Here is a 17,323-nt window from a genome sequence, read left to right as displayed (position 1 = left end):
TAAAATGTAAAAAATTTTAAAAGAAAAATGTTCTTACTTCAGATTCAAGAGGCATTTTTAAAACAAAAATACTGAGTTTATCGAACTGGGATAGACAACCAATGTTTTCCTTCCTTATATTAAAAAAAATACCTGAAAGGTGTTCACTACTTGACTGACTTTTACCTAACTAAAATTTTCTTCTAAAAAAAAGGAAGGGCATGGTTGATTTTAAAATGAAGGAATGTGAAAGAGGGAGAAATATGATGACTACACAATGTCATAGTCAATTCCATTTGGTTTAATTTCACAAGTATTTATTAAGCACCTAATATGTGCTTTGCTGGGGACTGGGTTTACAGAGATACATACATCATAGTCCCTCCCATCAATGGGATTACATCAGTCACGTAATTAATTTAGAAATATTAGTGAAACCAGTTGTTTTAAATGACGTATACCAAATCGTGAGTTCAGTGATTTTTCCCTTTTACCCTGGTATTATTGCCCTTTTGATGGAGCTATATGTAATAATAGAGGTTTGATAACCTTATAGTAAGAAAGTTTACATTTTGTGAGAACTAAATGTTTGTTAAATCAGTCTTTGAAATACTATGAAGACGTGGTATATTAGGAAGGCAGAATTTATGATTTCAAAGAGAATCTCATATGTGCCTAAAAGGTCTGGAACCGCAGGATATAAGGAATTCTCTAGGCAGAAGGCAGGAGAACTAAAGCATGTATTTACACTCCACAATAACAAGCCCACAAACCAGCGTCCCCATTTTGATATTTTCATCAAAAGCTTCCAGGCCCAATAAGTCCGCCTTACAAGGGTAACCAGGAGGCCACAGAGAAGCGAGATGGTATAAGGCAAAATCGTATACATGCTTCCCCTCTACGGTAAGAAGATTACCCACTAGCCTCCAGTCAGCTCTGCTACCGGCAGCTCAGCTTCGGCTGTAGGCGTCTCTGGCTCCAACCGGAAAAGGAAAGGAGGATCTTCAAGCTGTCCTCTCCCCTCTTATAGAGTTTTTGACATCATCAAGCGCCGCCTGAACGACCAGGGCCGATTGGTTCTTGACTTGGCCCCTCCCCCAGCGTAGACCACGTTAACACACCTCCCCTCAGCCAGCGCCACGACTCATCACACAGGAAGTTCTCCGATCCCTGGCATGGTCGCTGGGCCTCCTGCCCTGGAAGAGCAAGCCCCAGCGTCCAGGGAAGCTCAACGAGGCAAGCTGAGTCATTCAAAGAAAACAAAGTCCATTCTGGCTACACTCCACCCCTCACAATGTTCTAGGAGGCACAATCCAATCATAATTCAAATTAAATTATATATCCTAGAACATTGTGATCCAATTATGCAGGAAACTAAAACATATCATTCACAATAAAGCAAAACATATCATTCTGTGACATTCCCAAATATTGGTTTACGATTCAAATATGATCCACCCCTAGATCCCAGCCAGATAATCTCTTCAATCAATCATCCCAAAATAATTATTAATAATTCAAATGTCCACCCCTAGATCTTCGTATCCATTACATAGGATCAATAATATCATAACAATAAAACAATATAGCAAGGATAACACAAAATAAGTACACAGAACACTATCATCATTCCCCCCCTCAAACAATTGGGGCTCAAAATCTTGGGGTAATGGGTGAAGGTCTCATTTTCCATAGCTTCTTCTTGCTGAAATTGGATGTAGAGGTGTCCCTGCCTCAAAGAGTCCCATTCCAGAGTTCAGTTCTTTAGCGAGCTGGCAGGAATTCCAAGAATGCTACATGCTTAGGCGGTCACCGGAAACTGCAGGGTGCTTAAACCTGCAGGAGACAGAACTAGCGACAAGGTTAATTAAAACAGAGAACAAAAAGAGTAGGCAAGTATGGGCTATTAGCCTTCAAATAAAATCATCTCCAGTTTAGTTGAAATTTCAGTTATGCAGAGATCCAATATCAGAGCCAAACTCAAATGGGAAATGTTTCTTTTTAAACGGCACACAATGAGGAAACTAAGCCAAGAAGATCCCACCCTAGATGGAGACCAGGATTGTCCTCCCAGCCTTTCCCCAGATGTACAAGGGAAACCAGGAAGATCCCATCCTAGATAGACTAGGATTATCCTCCCAGCCTTTCCCCAGATGTACAAGCCTTCATCCGTTAATCACACAAAGTCACCTTCCCTCTGAGTGGCTTGTGTCAATTACCAGCATCAGCCATACCTGTGGGGTCCGTGAATCTAATATTATAGCCCTATTCACGGTAAAATATATGGTTCAGGGGCACGATTTGGTAATTATCTTCCCCTGAATAGACAACTGTTACAGTGTTGTTCTTCCCATGGGCTATGACTTCTGCAGCCTTTGGAATATCATCTGGCTTCCGTTTTACCCATACCTTAACTCCCAACTTTATTCTATCAATGAAGCAAGCCCCTTTTGCCCCTCTAGTAGTTATTCTGGGAGGAGGGTCAGTTTTCACAAAGGGTATTTTTTCACAGGGGATAATAATCACTTGAACTATCCTATCATTCCTACCAAATTGTACAGGTTTTTCACCCAAATTCTGGAGTGTCACAACAATTTCTTTTTGATAATTCGAATCTATCACTCCAGCCAATACATGTACTCCTTGAGCTGCTAATCCTGGTTTAGGTAATATCTGCCCAAAATGATTCTTGGGGATTCTCATACATACTCCAGTAGGGGTTTTTCTTATCTCTTTCCTATTCAACCTAAAATTCTCTATACAATGTAAATCATATCCTGCCAAACCAGGTGTTCCTGGACATGGTAGGGGGACATCTTCCCTCACAGTCCAAAATTCAATATTTTGGATCTCACATGTTTGCTGTTCTCTAATCTGCAAATTTGGGGTCATCATTCTGGCTAGAGGTGTACTCCCCCCTACGGGCCTATTATTCAAATTACGTAAGGCAATAGACAAATTATCCTTCCAATGTCGATATGAATTATTAGAGCTTAATTTTCTCAGCTGTTCTTTCAACAATCCATTCATTCTTTCAATCAGCCCAGATGCTTGTGGGTAATATGGAATATGATATATCCATTCTATATTGTTCAACACACAATATCTTTTCACTTCTTTGCCCTTGAAATGTGACCCATTGTCACTTTGAATCTGCATTGGGGTTCCATAGTATAAACTTACAATATCTAGGGTTTTACAGGTGTTTTTCTGAGTTGCGTCCTTATAAGGACAAGCCACTAGTACACCTGAATAGGTGTCAACACACATACATACGTATTTACATCCTTTATCCTGGGGTAGTGGGCCAATATAATCTATCTGCCAAATTTGGGCTGGAACTTTTCCGCTTGCTATTTCTCCAGTTACTATCCTAAGAAGAATTCGTTCTTTTTCTAATTGACATATACAACACCCCTCTGTTATTTGTTTTAACAACGCATGAGAGATACTGATACCTCGATCCTGTGCCCATCGGTGGGTGGCCTGGACCCCTAAATGGCCGGCGTTCTGGTGGACCCATCTTGCTAAGGCTGAGTCATCAGTTGGAGTTGGAGTAGGGACAATACATTCAGTGGTAATCTTTGCTAGTCGATCCGCATGTGCATTGTACTCACGCTCTGGTGTGGTCAGGGTCGCGTGAGCATCAACATGAAAAACTGACAAATCCGTAACCAAAGATATGTCCAATATATTTTCCCATAACTCTTTACCCCAAACTTGTTTGCCATGAATCTCCCAATTCTGATTCCTCCATATAGGCATCCAAGTAGCTAATCCATTAGCTACCGCCCATGAATCAGTGAATATATGACACTGTCCTCCCTTCTACATTCTGATGGCCTGATGTACTGCCATGAGTTCAGCATATTGGCTACTTCCCCTTATCCCAGAACTTTCCAGAGGTCGCCTAGTACAGGGGTTATAGGCTACTGCTTTCCAATGTCTCTTCTGCCCTAAATATTTTGCTGTCCCGTCAGTAAACCAAGTGTGTTTCTTCTGTTCTACACTTAGTCCATCATACCCATTATTCCATTTCACTAAGGATGGCACCATCTGTTGCTTAGATTCAAGGGGTTTTTCATTTCTCTCAGTGCCAATGTTCGCCACCGACTCATGTAAAGCAGAAACTCCACTTTTGCCTGCTCTGGACCTATTCTGAATATACCACTTCCATTTGATTATGCTTGCCTCTTGTGCATGTCCAATTCTGTGAGAAGCTGGGGTACTCATTACCCAAGTCATAATTGGAATTCCAGGCCTTAATATCACTTCATGACCCAGGGTTAGTTGCTCAGTTTCTACTAAAGCCCAATATGCAGCTAACAGCTGCTTCTCAAAAGGTGTATACAGCACTCCAGATGAGGGCAGTTTCCTTGATCAAAAGCCTAAAGGTACACTTCAGCTCTGTTGTTTTTGCCACAGACTCCAATTTGCATAGTCATCTTATACAGTCACTTGTAACTCCACTGGCCCATTTTGCATAGGCCATAAGTCCAGAGCTAATTGTATAACAGCCTTTGCTTCCTCAAAAGCTCTACTTTGTTCAAGGCCCCAATCGAATTCATATTTCTTTCTGGTGACTTTATACAAGGGTTTTAAAATCTGTCCCAAATGTGGGATGTGGTGTCTCCAATAACCAAATAGCCCTATGAACTTTTGGGCCTCTTTCTTATTAGTAGGGGTGGGAAAATCCTGAATTTTTTGTCGAGCTTGTGGGAGAATTTCTCGCAGTCCTCTATTCCACTGTATCCCCAAGAATTTTACAGTTTGAGCTGGCCCCTGAACCTTTGCGGGGTTGATTTCCCATCCTTTGCTTTTCATATGGTCAATTAATAATGCTAAACTTTCCTCCACTTCTTTTATATTCTTCCCCTGTGTCATGATGTCATCTATGTAATGTGTAAGCTGTACACCAGGTAGCTTTAATTCATCCAAATGCTCAGCTACAATCCTGTGGCAAATAGTTGGGCTATGAATATATCCTTGTGGCAGGCGTGTAAATGTATACTGTCGGCCTTGCCAAGTAAAAGCAAACTGGTTCCATTGCTTGGGGTCTATTGGGATTGTAAAGAAGGCATTGGCCAAATCAATAACTGCATACCAAGTCCCTTCATGTTTTTGTATTCTCTCTATTAAAGTAACCGTGTCTGGAACAGCAGCATACAAGGGAGGAGTCACTTTGTTCAGCTGTCTATAATCTACTGTCATCCTCCATGTCCCATCTGACTTTCGGACTGGCCAGACAGGGTTGTTCCATTGAGTAGTTGTAGGGACTAACACTCCTGCCTCAACACATTCTCTTATAGTGTTGGCAATTTCATCTTGCCCACCTGGCACACGATATTGCCTCAAAGTAATTACTTCAGAAGGTTCGGGCAAAGTGATTGGATCCATCTTGATTTTCCCCACTAAGACTGCATTAATGCCTATTTTCCTCACAGCAAATTGGTATTTCCCTTCAGGTAAATTTAAGGTCATATCCTTCAAAATGTCTATTCCAATGATGTATTCAGGAATAGGCACAATAACCACACTATATTCTTTCTTGGGCAACTGTCCAATTTTCATCATCAATTTAACTTGTCTGGCTGATATTTCAGTCCCTCCTAGTCCTGCGATGGTAATAGGAGTTCCATGGCTGAATTTGTCTGGATTCCCATAGATAAGGGTGGCCTCGGCCCCAGTGTCTATCAATGCCCTAGTTACTGTACTTGACCCATTTTTCCAATATGTGGTCAAGTTAATGTGAGGTCTGCAATCCAGCTTACGTATTTCCTTAATTTGGGCTGGGGCCTGGCCTCTTTCCTAGTATTCCCTAGCATGTGATTCACTTGGGTATGAAGGTTCACCATCTGTAGCATTTGCAGGAGCAGTTCTTATTTCCCTGTCTCTCCTGTTATCGAGTCCTTTATCTCGGTACATCCTGTACAATTCATTGGTTGGAATGCCATCTATCATTTCAAAACCTACCCCTGCTCTCAATAGAGCAGTGAACATTTCTTTTCTTGTCACTCCATTTTGGCGCCAAGTTTGCTGGCTATTCACCCTTCTCTCTCGAGGAGATCTATCCCTTCCCCAGTCTCCTAAGTCATGTAACTGTAAAATCTTATTTATCACCTCTGTAAGATGGCTCCCTACTTCCCCAAGTAACAGATTCAAAATTAGTTGTTTATAAGCAGGGGGAGCTGTCCTAATTATTAAATTCCTATGAGGGATTCCTATGGGATCATTGTAATATTTGTCTGCAGTTCCTGTCATAATAGCAGTCTTCATTACCTCCTCTTTTAGTCTCATGATACAATCTTTAAGTGAATACCAGGGTCTGTGCTCAGTGGGCCACATAGAATCATTAGTATATCTCTTATTGCATCCCGCAGCAGCTAATGCCAACAGAGTAGTCCTGCTAGCATCATCTCCTCGCTGATGATGTTCCCTAAAAGCTTGCTGAACTAGAGGATCGTGGCTGATACCTATGAATCTCATACAGTCCCTCTTATCTACTAATATTCCACCAGCCCCTTGATCACTGAGCCTTACCATCCAAGATATTAATGGTTCTCCTACTCTTTGGCTGAATCTACTCAAAATATCTGTGACCTCTTATGGTGAGAAATCTTCCTGAAATTCCCTCGTAACTAAATTGCCACCTCGGGTTTCTGTCCTCCTCCTCTCTACAGGACGAACGCTTGGCTGAGTATTTAACCATCTCCCATTCTCTGTGCGAGGGATGTCCTGAACCCTAGTAGCGTTTTCTGTCTCAGCCCCTAACATTGTCTCATTTTCCCCCCACTCGCTTCCCCTGCCACCATGGCAAGGACAAAGCAGGCAGTCAGGCTTGGTCTGGGCTGAGTTGGGATGCACTCTTGGCTTATTTGGCCTCCTGTTGCTCGTAGCCACATTAATAGAAAAGTTCTCATCTGAGTCAGTGGGTTCTTGAGCAGCAATTTGTTCTCCTGCTATCTGAGATTCCCCTTCTTGCTGTGGGATAGGAGTGCCCCCATCTCTTTCACTTAATCTCAATCTTTCATATACTAGCTGGTAGGCTGATAACACTATCCAGTTTTGCCTAGATAGTGATGCCCCTGACTGAATCCCAACCTCTTGTAAACACCTTTCCAAATCCTTAGGATCTCCTCTCTGTAGCCTTGGTTCCCAGTTTTCACAGGGTCCGGCTTTTTTAGCCAATTGCTTTGCTAAGGAGGAATAAAATGGATCCTCCCACCCTGGGATATTCATCTCTTCCTCTGAAGTTCTTCTGCTTCTGAATAGAGATCTTATATCTAGTGATCCCATCCACCTCTTCGCCAAATATATTAGGAAGGCAGAATTTATGATTTCAAAGAGAATCTCATATGTGCCTAAAAGGTCTGGAACCACAGGATATAAGGAATTCTCTAGGCAGAAGGCAGGAAAACTAAAGCATGTATTTACACTCCACAATAACAAGCCCACAAACCAGCGTCCCCATTTTGATATTTTCATCAAAAGCTTCCAGGCCCAATAAGTCCGCCTTACAAGGGTAACCAGGAGGCCACAGAGAAGCGAGATGGTATAAGGCAAAATCGTATACATGCTTCCCCTCTACGGTAAGAAGATTACCCACTAGCCTCTAGTCAGCTCTGCTACCAGCAGCTCAGCTTCGGCTGTAGGCGTCTCTGGCTCCAACCGGAAAAGGAAAGGAGGATCTTCAAGCTGTCCTCTCCCCTCTTACAGAGTTTTTGACATCATCAAGTGCTGCCTGAACGACCAGGGCCGATTGGTTCTTGACTTGGCCCCTCCCTCTAGCGTAGACCACGTTAACACACCTCTCCTCAGCCAGCCCCACGACTCATCACACAGGAAGCTCTCCGATCCCTGGCATGGTTGCTAGGCCTCCTGCCCCGGAAGAGCAAGCCCCAGCGTCCAGGGAAGCTCAACGAGGCAAGCTGAGTCATTCAAACAAAACAAAGTCCATTCTGGCTACACGTGGCTTTAAAATTGTGTCTGAATGTACAAATTATTTAGGCTATTTTAGAGACAACTAATTATTTCTCATAGTTCCCTTGAATCAATGATCTAGTGCCACTTAAAAGAGATGAGCCCAGTAATCTACCTAGGAAAGAACAACTAGGTAAATAACATAGATATATAGATAGATATAGATATAGATATAGATATAGATATAGATATAGATATAGATATAGATATAGATATAGATATAGATGTAGATGTAGATGTAGATATAGATATGGACATAGACATAGACATAGACATAGATATAGACATAGATACACACATATTGCTGGATTACAAAATTCAGTTAGATCTTAACATGAAGCCACCTGAATTAGTCCCTCAGTAGATCTCTCTTGGGTAAGGTATTGCAGAAGAGCTGTGAACTAGGCCCAGGATTACATGGGAAAGCAGGCTGAATGGCATTTAAGAAACTATGTAGGTGCAGCTAGAAGGCACAGTGAGTGGAGCAGCAGCCCTGGAGCCAGGATGACCTGAGTTCAAGTCCGACCTCAGACACTTGACACATATACTAGCTGTGTGGCCTTGGGCAAGTCACTTAACCCCAATTGCCCTGCCCCCTGCCGAAAAAGAAATTATTTAGTGTTCTCAGTGGTTCCCCAATTTTATACTGACTGTCTTTTTAACAACAGCATTCACCTACTGGTTGATACTATATAGCTGCAAATCATAAAATATGGTGGTTACAGAAGAATCAAAATTATGGGGGACCCACAGGGCAATGAAAAGACCCATGGCAGCCATAGGGAGGCTGCAGCATAATATGAATAATTATGTTTATGTGTGTATAAACAACATGAAGGACACATATGACTGGAAAAGAATGTGGGCAATTCACATAGTAACAACATAGGATAAACATACGGACAACCCAAGTGCTACACTGCCATCAATAAGACACTTAGAGAAGATTTTCTGTAAATTGAGCAGACCCTGTTTGGAGGATTTTTAAAAAGATGTGGAGAAGAAGCACATCAGAGAAAGTGTGGATGAGTTGTGATCTATATACCTATGTCCACATGGACAGATTAGTGATGCATCAACATGTTGGCTCAAAGTCCTTGAATTTGAGGCTTTAGAATTGATGGGTTACTTGACTGAGGTGATCTTTTTTTTTCTTTTCCTTTTTCTCCCCCCACTCCCACTTCTCTGAACTGATTGGTCAGTCAGTTTGATTTAATCTCTCAAATAAATTTTGTGTATATCTATTCTAAAATAGTCCTAGAGTCACTGAATTATTGTTCTAGAAGGGACCTGGAGAAGGAATCACTGGTTAAAGCCCCTGAATTCAGGAAGATAAATACCTAATCCAGACTTTACATATCTATCTCCATTTCCATCTCTCTATCTGCCTATCTATCTGTCTATCTATCTATCTATCTATCTATAATCTTTCTATCTGTCTGTGTATCTATCTGTCTGTCTATCTATCTATCATCTATCTATCTACCTATCTGTCTGTGTATCTATCTTTCTGCCTGTGTATCTATCTATCTATCCATCTATCTGTCCTTTTTTATTATTCCTGGAAAAAATAATCTTCGTTTGATCACTCTAAGCTTGTCTAAAGTAGAGCAGATGAGAAAGAAAAAAGTGACCCATGGTGAGGAAAAGGATCTCATATACAATAAATTTTGCTAATTCAAATATTATAGGGTCAGTGATACAGAGATGAAAGGGATCTTGGAGGTCATCTAGTATACCTCCTTCATTTTATGGATGAAAAAAATGAGACACACAGAACTTAAGTCACTTGTCTAAGGTCACACAGGCAGTAAAAAGCAGAGCTGGGATTTGAACTTGGGTCCCATGAGCTGGATGGCTCAGTGGAGAGAATGCTGAGACTGGAGTCAGGAAGACCTGAGTTCAAATGTGGCCTCAGGCATTTACTAGCTCTGTGACCTTGGGCAAGTCATTTAACCCTGTTTGTTTCAGTTCCTCATCAGTAAAAAGAGCTGGAGAAGGAAAGGCAGACCACTTCAGTATCTTTGCCAAGAAAGCCCCCTGGGTCTGGAGTCAGAAAATTAATGTTTCTGAGTTCAAATCTGGTCTCAGACACTTATTAGCTGTGTGATCTTGGACAAGTCATTTAACCCTGTTTGCCTCAGTTTCTTCATCTAAAGAGTTGAACATGACTCAACCGCCACCAGCACCTCCACCACCTCCACCTGTGACTTCAGCTCAGTGTTCTTTGTGCTGTAGTATGCTCAGTTGAATGCTACTATGGAGGTTTTCTGTTTTGTTTTGCTTCATTTTTCATCAGGGTCTTCTGTGGAAAAAAACAGATTCCTGTTTCCCCATATTTAGAGGGCATAATAGGGAACAAATCTGTTAGAAAACTTTGTTAGTGATTTTTAAATCTTACAAAGTTTTTTTTAAATGGTTAACTGTTCTTACTGGTCATCAAACCCTAAGTACACTATTTTTAAACCAATCTATTCCATGAACAAAAATGACTAAAGGTATTTATGTTGGAAATTATCTTACCTACAAATATTTACCCTTCCACTGTACTTGTATTTGAAATTTTCAGGACTGCTGCTATTTTTCAATAATACATAATCATTTATCAAAATATCTCCATTATCTTCCCTAATAGTACTTCATGTTTTCACACTTTGGGAAAATATGTGATTCCTTAGTGAATTTTTCTAACCATATTGAAACTCCCTCTCCCCCCATTTCAACCACTTAAAATAAAGCTTGCCTTCATACAAAGAATATATTGACCTCTTAGTCATTGCTAGTGTATATAATGTTATGGGTCTGATATTTTTTATTTCTTTTGTTCTATTTTATAAAGGACTTTCGGGTTTATTCACCTTTCTCAAATTTTTCATTTTTAATTGCATCATAGTCCTTCCTTAATGTACCACAATTTATCTGACCATTCTCTTGTTATTGGACATTTAGGCTGCTTACTATTTTATACAATTATAAATAATAACACTGTGAAAAAACTCTTTGAACAGAAGGACGACAAATTGACAAAAATTCTGATAAAAACTTAAGAATAACTGAAATTTTGACATTGAATATATGAAAATGGATTCATTTCAATGTAAACAGTTATAAAACAAGTTTAGCTAGTTGTGTTGATGTTGAGAATTACTGGGTCATAGATTTGGAAGTAGAAGGAATTTTGAGGCCATTTAGGACAAAAAAGATAAACAGCAAAATAACGCAAAATAAAGAAAGAATAGAAAGGTCAATTTTTAAAAAGATGATATTGACTATATCTTTCTTAACTTTTTTTTGATGATTCAAGATCCTACTTGGGTATTTAGGGAGATTTGACCTTCTATTAAGTGACGTGTATCTGTTGTTACTGAGTCTATTTATAAAGGCCCAGCTGGCATGATACTAGAAATTCTTCAACATAACTAAATCTAAGGAGCAGTCATGAACAAAAATACCCAGTTGCTAAAGTAGAAATTCAAAGGTCAGTACTTGAACAGGATGTTAAGTACAAGATGTACTGAAAGAGAATGCCAAATATCTGCCTGAAAGTACTCAGCATAGCTTTGGTCTTATGGTGTAAAGCAATGGTATGATTTTAGGCAGGGGCATCCATGGGATCAGACATAGTCATTTGACTATTTCTAAATCTAACCATGCCCAAAGGTCTCTGTTTTAACAACAAAGACATGAGAAGTTTTTTGCCAAGTATCTTGTTGAAATTCGAATATACTATATTTGATATATGCTATCAGCGATATAGTTGTTAACTGTCCCAAAAGACAGGTGGGAAAGGAGTGAAGGAAGAAAGGGAAGGAAATAAGGAGGGAAGAAGAAAAGAAGGAAACAAAGGAGAGAAGGAAAGAAAGGAGAAAGAAAGGGAGGGACATATAGAGGCAGCCTGGCTAGTGAAGAGAGAAATGTTCCTTCAGAGAGATTTAGGTTCAAATCCTGTCTCAGACACAAAGTGTCTGTGTGACCCTGGCCAAGTCACTTTAGTACTCAGTGTTCTCAACATCTCTCAAGGATTGTAAGTTAAAGAGCAGGTACCAGTTTGCATTGATAAGGTCTCCTCATTTGGGAGTTATCTATTCCAAAGACATTCCAAGTCCAGGTTCTATTAGAGATACATACATCTATCTATATATATATATATATGTGTGTGTGTGTGTATGTGTGTATGTATATATGTGTGTATGAATGCAACAAACACATATATATGGATTGACTATGGTACATATATTAACTATATTTGTATCTATATCACTTATGCATACAAGATAACATTTTACAGTTTTATCTATTAACATATAAACTGCTTATAAGCATGTGCTAGCATGTATATATGTATGTTTATACATTTTATATATATATATTATATACATATACAGGGAAGAAAAGCAGAGGAGAATAAGCATTTTTATAGCTCCTATCATGTGCCAGTTAAGTGCTTTAAAATTGTGCTCATTTGATCCTCACAATAACACTTGAGGTAAGTGTTATTATCCCCATATTACAGTTGAGGAAACTGAGGCAAACAGGATTAAGTAACTTGTCCAAAGTCAAATGTTAATCTGATGTTAAGAGACTTCCCCAGAGTGACACAGTGTAGTATTAACACTGCTTGCAGCTGCTGTGGAGGTGTGGAGGTAGCACACAGGAAGGCTGCTAGCACAGGTTCTTTGACCTACTTTTCTAAAGGAAAGATGACTCAAAAGGAGGTCTACAATCTTACTTTAATTACAGATAAATAGAAAATACAAGCAGAGAAATTAGCACAGAGATTCAACAGACAGGGCTCCAACTGTCTGATTAAAGTAACACAACCACGTACCACAAACATCGCAGTAGTCGGGGGAGAGGGGAGGCTCTTAACAAATGGCTACTCAGAGTCCTGTCCAGGGAATCAAAAGGTCCTTCCATAAGTGAACCCCCAAAACAAAATCTCACCTCAGAATATATATACATTTTTAGGTAATAGGCTCAGAGCCAGAAGGCATCACAGCCCTCATGACTCAGTGCCTAATTAATTTAGTACCAAAAGATGTGAAAGCCTTCCTACAAGCAAGCCTCCCCTAAGCAAGCTCCTCCTTAGGCAAGTTCCTCCCCCAATGGGTTCTATGTGACTCAGGATGTATCACACGTGCTTACATATGTCTATTAATGGACGGGAAAGATCTTTTTATTCCATTAACATTACACACAGCTATTAAGTCTTTCTGACTCCAGACTCAGTGCTCTAACCACTTTACCATATATGTTTACTAGTAGGGGGATATTTTTTCTTTTTTTTTAGCAGCCTTTTGTTTATGTGAAATGGCTTCCTCATCAATGTGCTATTCTGTGAGTATGAGTAACATTAAAAAATTTTTATGACATTAAGTACTTGTCTACAGTGTGAGGTTTGGCTCCATATCCTTTAATTGCAGGCTGGAGAGATTGAGGCTCAAGGCTGAATACAAGGAATGAATTTTAGTAGAAAAAATGACATTTCAAAATAATTTAAAATTATTTTTATCAGTTTTCTGATATACTTCAAAGTAATAGTATCTTAGCTTCTTGAGTTGCCTGATTATATCTACAATTAGCCCTATCAGAGAGCTAGCCTTGTCTTCAAGGACAGCTCTCAATATTACATAATTATAAGCAACATTCAGTTCAACTTTTTAAGAAAAAATGAATTTTCAAAATACTCTGAGATCTTTAATTTACACATTATAAGTTATTTGAATGATTATATTAATACTGGGTGATGAAAGGATGTAAGATACCTAGGTCTTTCACCTGATGTAAATATAAAAATACAAGCAGAGATCTGTATGCTGAACAATTATAAAACTGGAGGGTATGTCACACTATACAAAAAAATTTGGTTATTAATTTAATATTGCTTGACAGGGGAAGATATGTCTATAGATCTAAACTTGGCTTGTTACTAGAGTAAAACACATTCTAGAATCACATTAGGAAACACATTTTAAGCAATTAATATTTGTTGAATGAACGGTTAAAACCAGTGTTCCATGAGATGATATGGAGATAACATAGCCTCATGTTTTTGCTGAAGTGTTTTTCAGTTGTGTCTGATTTTTTGTGACCCCACTTGGGGTTTTCTTGGTAAAGATAGTGGTTGCCCTTTCCTTCTCCAGCTGATTTTACAGATGAGAAAACCGAGGCAAAGAGGGTTAAGTGACTTGCCCAGGGTCACATAGCTAATAAGTGTCTGAGGTCAGATTTGAACTCAGGAAGAGCAGTCTTCTTGACTCCAGGGCTGGGACTCTATATATTGTGCTACCTAGCTACCCAGATAGTCTTATATATGAATTTATTATTATCTCCTTTGAGCTGACTCACCATAACTCAGTGCAACAGTATGTATGAGCAAAATAATTTTGGATTTCGTTTGAAATTTCTTTGTTACAGCATGAGGAAGATGACCCAGGACATTTTATTATAAAAGTATAGGAAAACTTGCATGATATTATACATTAATATGTAAAGTCAGTTAAAAATTAAATAGTAATATATCAGAAAAATAGTGTTTTATCTAAAGAAGCTAGTCTCCAATGACTCTTTCAAATATATCCAAGTGCTAGTTATAATGATTTTAGCATGATGTTTAGCTGAAAATCTCTATCCCTTTTTAGAGACTTCCTACAATATGTCTGAAAGCTCTGTCATATCTGCAGTGTGTTGTGTTTAAATTCTTTGTGATTGACATCAAAATCTAAATATAGGGAGGCAAGATCTGTCTTGAAGAGAAGAAAGAGAACACAAAGGAAGGAGCTGGAAGGGTTATGATGTGGTCAAAGATGCAGAGAGGTAGGATTATCATCAAGAATAACTTGGGAAACAAACAGGAGATGCTAACAACCACTAGCTGGGGGAGGTGAGGAGAGGAGAGACTTACAGAAAGGCTGAAAGGATGGTAGAAAAAAGCCATAAAATTTTGGTGGATCCCCCTTGATATTTCTAAAATGCAATCTTTTCTTCTCTCATGAAAAAAAACAAACAAAAAAAACAAAACAAAACCAGAAACAAGTATGAGGTAAGTGATACAAGTGTTATAATCCTTATTTAACATCAGAGAAACTTGAGGCTCTGTGAATTTAAATGATTTGCTGAGATTTCCACAACCAGAAGGTGTTAAAGCTTGCATTTAAGCCTATATCTTTCCAGAATTCAAGTCAAGTGCTTTTTTCCATTGCTTCCATTATCTCTCATTAAAACGGGATAAACCAAAAATTACAAATCTTTCTTAAACACTAGAAGAATTGCTAAGAGAAGAAATATAGTTTACAATAATGACTAAATGTATCAAATATTTGAGCATAAACCTACAATTTGTATAACAATAATGAAAACAACATTTAGAGAAACAAAGGAAAACAAACAATTATAGAGACATTTAATGTATGTGTGTGTGTGTGTGTGTGTATGTATGTATGTATGAATGTAACTAATAGTATTATTAATGGGAATTAAGAAAAAAAGGTCAGGGTAGAGTAAGTAATTGCATTTCTGGACTTCCAGTTATACTACAATGAAGCACTTATCAAAATGATCTGGCAATGGAGTTAATATAGAAAAATGTATAAATGAAACATAATGGGTAACTCGGAATTAGAGCCAAAGGTATGTAATAAGCTAGTTTTTGATAAGAGCAGGCTCACAAAACATTAGCAAAGAAAACATTATCCAAATCGAAATCATTTGGAAAATGAGAAAGCAAAAATGGCATTAGATCCATATCTCACACCATGTGGTATAATAAATTCCAAATGGATGGATGGTAAAAGTAATATAATATTCAAAAGAGAATTATACATTTTTCAGAGTTGTGAAAAGGAGAAACATTCTCACTTATGGAGCAAATAAAAGATATTGTATTCAATAAAGTATATTCAATTGATTTGATAAAATAGGGAGACTTTACACACAAAATGATACAAAGAAAGAAATGGATTGGTAAATACATTTTTGCAGTAAATACATTTGACCAAAGTATCACTACAAAACCAATAAAGAAATGATACAAATTTGTAAAATAAATTCTGTTCATTAATGGAGAAAGAGCTAAAAGATATAAACTGACAGGTTTCAAAGAAACACAAATTAGCAATTGAAACATTTTTCAAGTTTTCTTTTTTTTTTTTTAAATGCAATTTATTTATTTAACATATTTGGTTTTCAGCATTGATTTTCACAACATTTTGAATTACAAATTTTCTCCCCATTTCTACCCTCCCCCCACTCCAAGATGGCTTATATTCTGGTTGCCCTGTTCCCCAGTCAGCCCTCCCCTCCATCACCCCCCTCCCCTCTCATCCCCTTTTCCCTTCCTTTCTTGTAGGGCAAGATAAATTTCTACGCCCCATTGCCTGTGTATCTTATTTTTCAGTTGCATACAAAAACTTTTTTTGTTTTTGAACATCTGATTTTAAAACTTTGAGTTCCAAATTCTCTTCCCTCTTCCCTTCCCACCCACCCTCCCTAAGAAGTTGAGCAATTCAACCTCGGCCACACATGTATTATTATGTATAACCCTTCCACAATACTCATGTTGTGAAAGGCTAACTACATTTTGCTCCTTCCCAACCCATCCCGCTTTATTGAATTTTCTCCCTTGACCCTGTCCCCTTTCCAAAGTGTTTGTTTTGATTACCTCCACCCCCATCTGCCCTCCCCTCCATCATCCCCCCCCTTTTATTTTTTTTTATCTTCCTCCCTCTTTTTTCCTGTGGGGTAAGATACCCAACTGAGTATGTATGGTATTCCCCCTCAGGCCAAATCTGATGAGAGCAAGGTTCACTCATTCCCCCCTCACCTGCCCTCTCCCCTCCTCCCATAGAACTGCTTCCTCTTGCCACCTTTATGTGAGATAATCCACCCCATTCTATCTCTCCCTATCTCCCTCTCTCAGTATGTTACTCTCTCATCCCTTAATTTCATTTTATTTCTTTTAGATATCTTCCCTTCATCTTCAACTCACCCTGTGTCTGCTCTCTCTCTTTTACATATATATATATATATATATATATATATATATATATATATATAAACACATATATATACACATACATACACATACATACATATACATGTAGATATATACATACATACACATTCACTTTATATATACATAAACATACATATACATACATATATATATATATATATATATATATGCATATTCCCTTCAACTACCCTAATACTGAGGTCTCATGAATCATACACATCATCTTTCCATGTAGGAATGTAAACAAAACAGTTCAACTTTAGTAAGTCCCTTGCAATTTCCGTTTCTTGATTACCTTTTCATGCTTCTCTTGATTCTTGTGTTTGAAAGTCAAATTTTCTATTCAGTTCT

This window comes from Trichosurus vulpecula, chromosome 6, assembly GCF_011100635.1.
Source record: "Trichosurus vulpecula isolate mTriVul1 chromosome 6, mTriVul1.pri, whole genome shotgun sequence".
Taxonomy (NCBI): Eukaryota; Metazoa; Chordata; class Mammalia; order Diprotodontia; family Phalangeridae; genus Trichosurus; species Trichosurus vulpecula.
Note: the sequence above shows the minus strand (reverse complement) of the source record.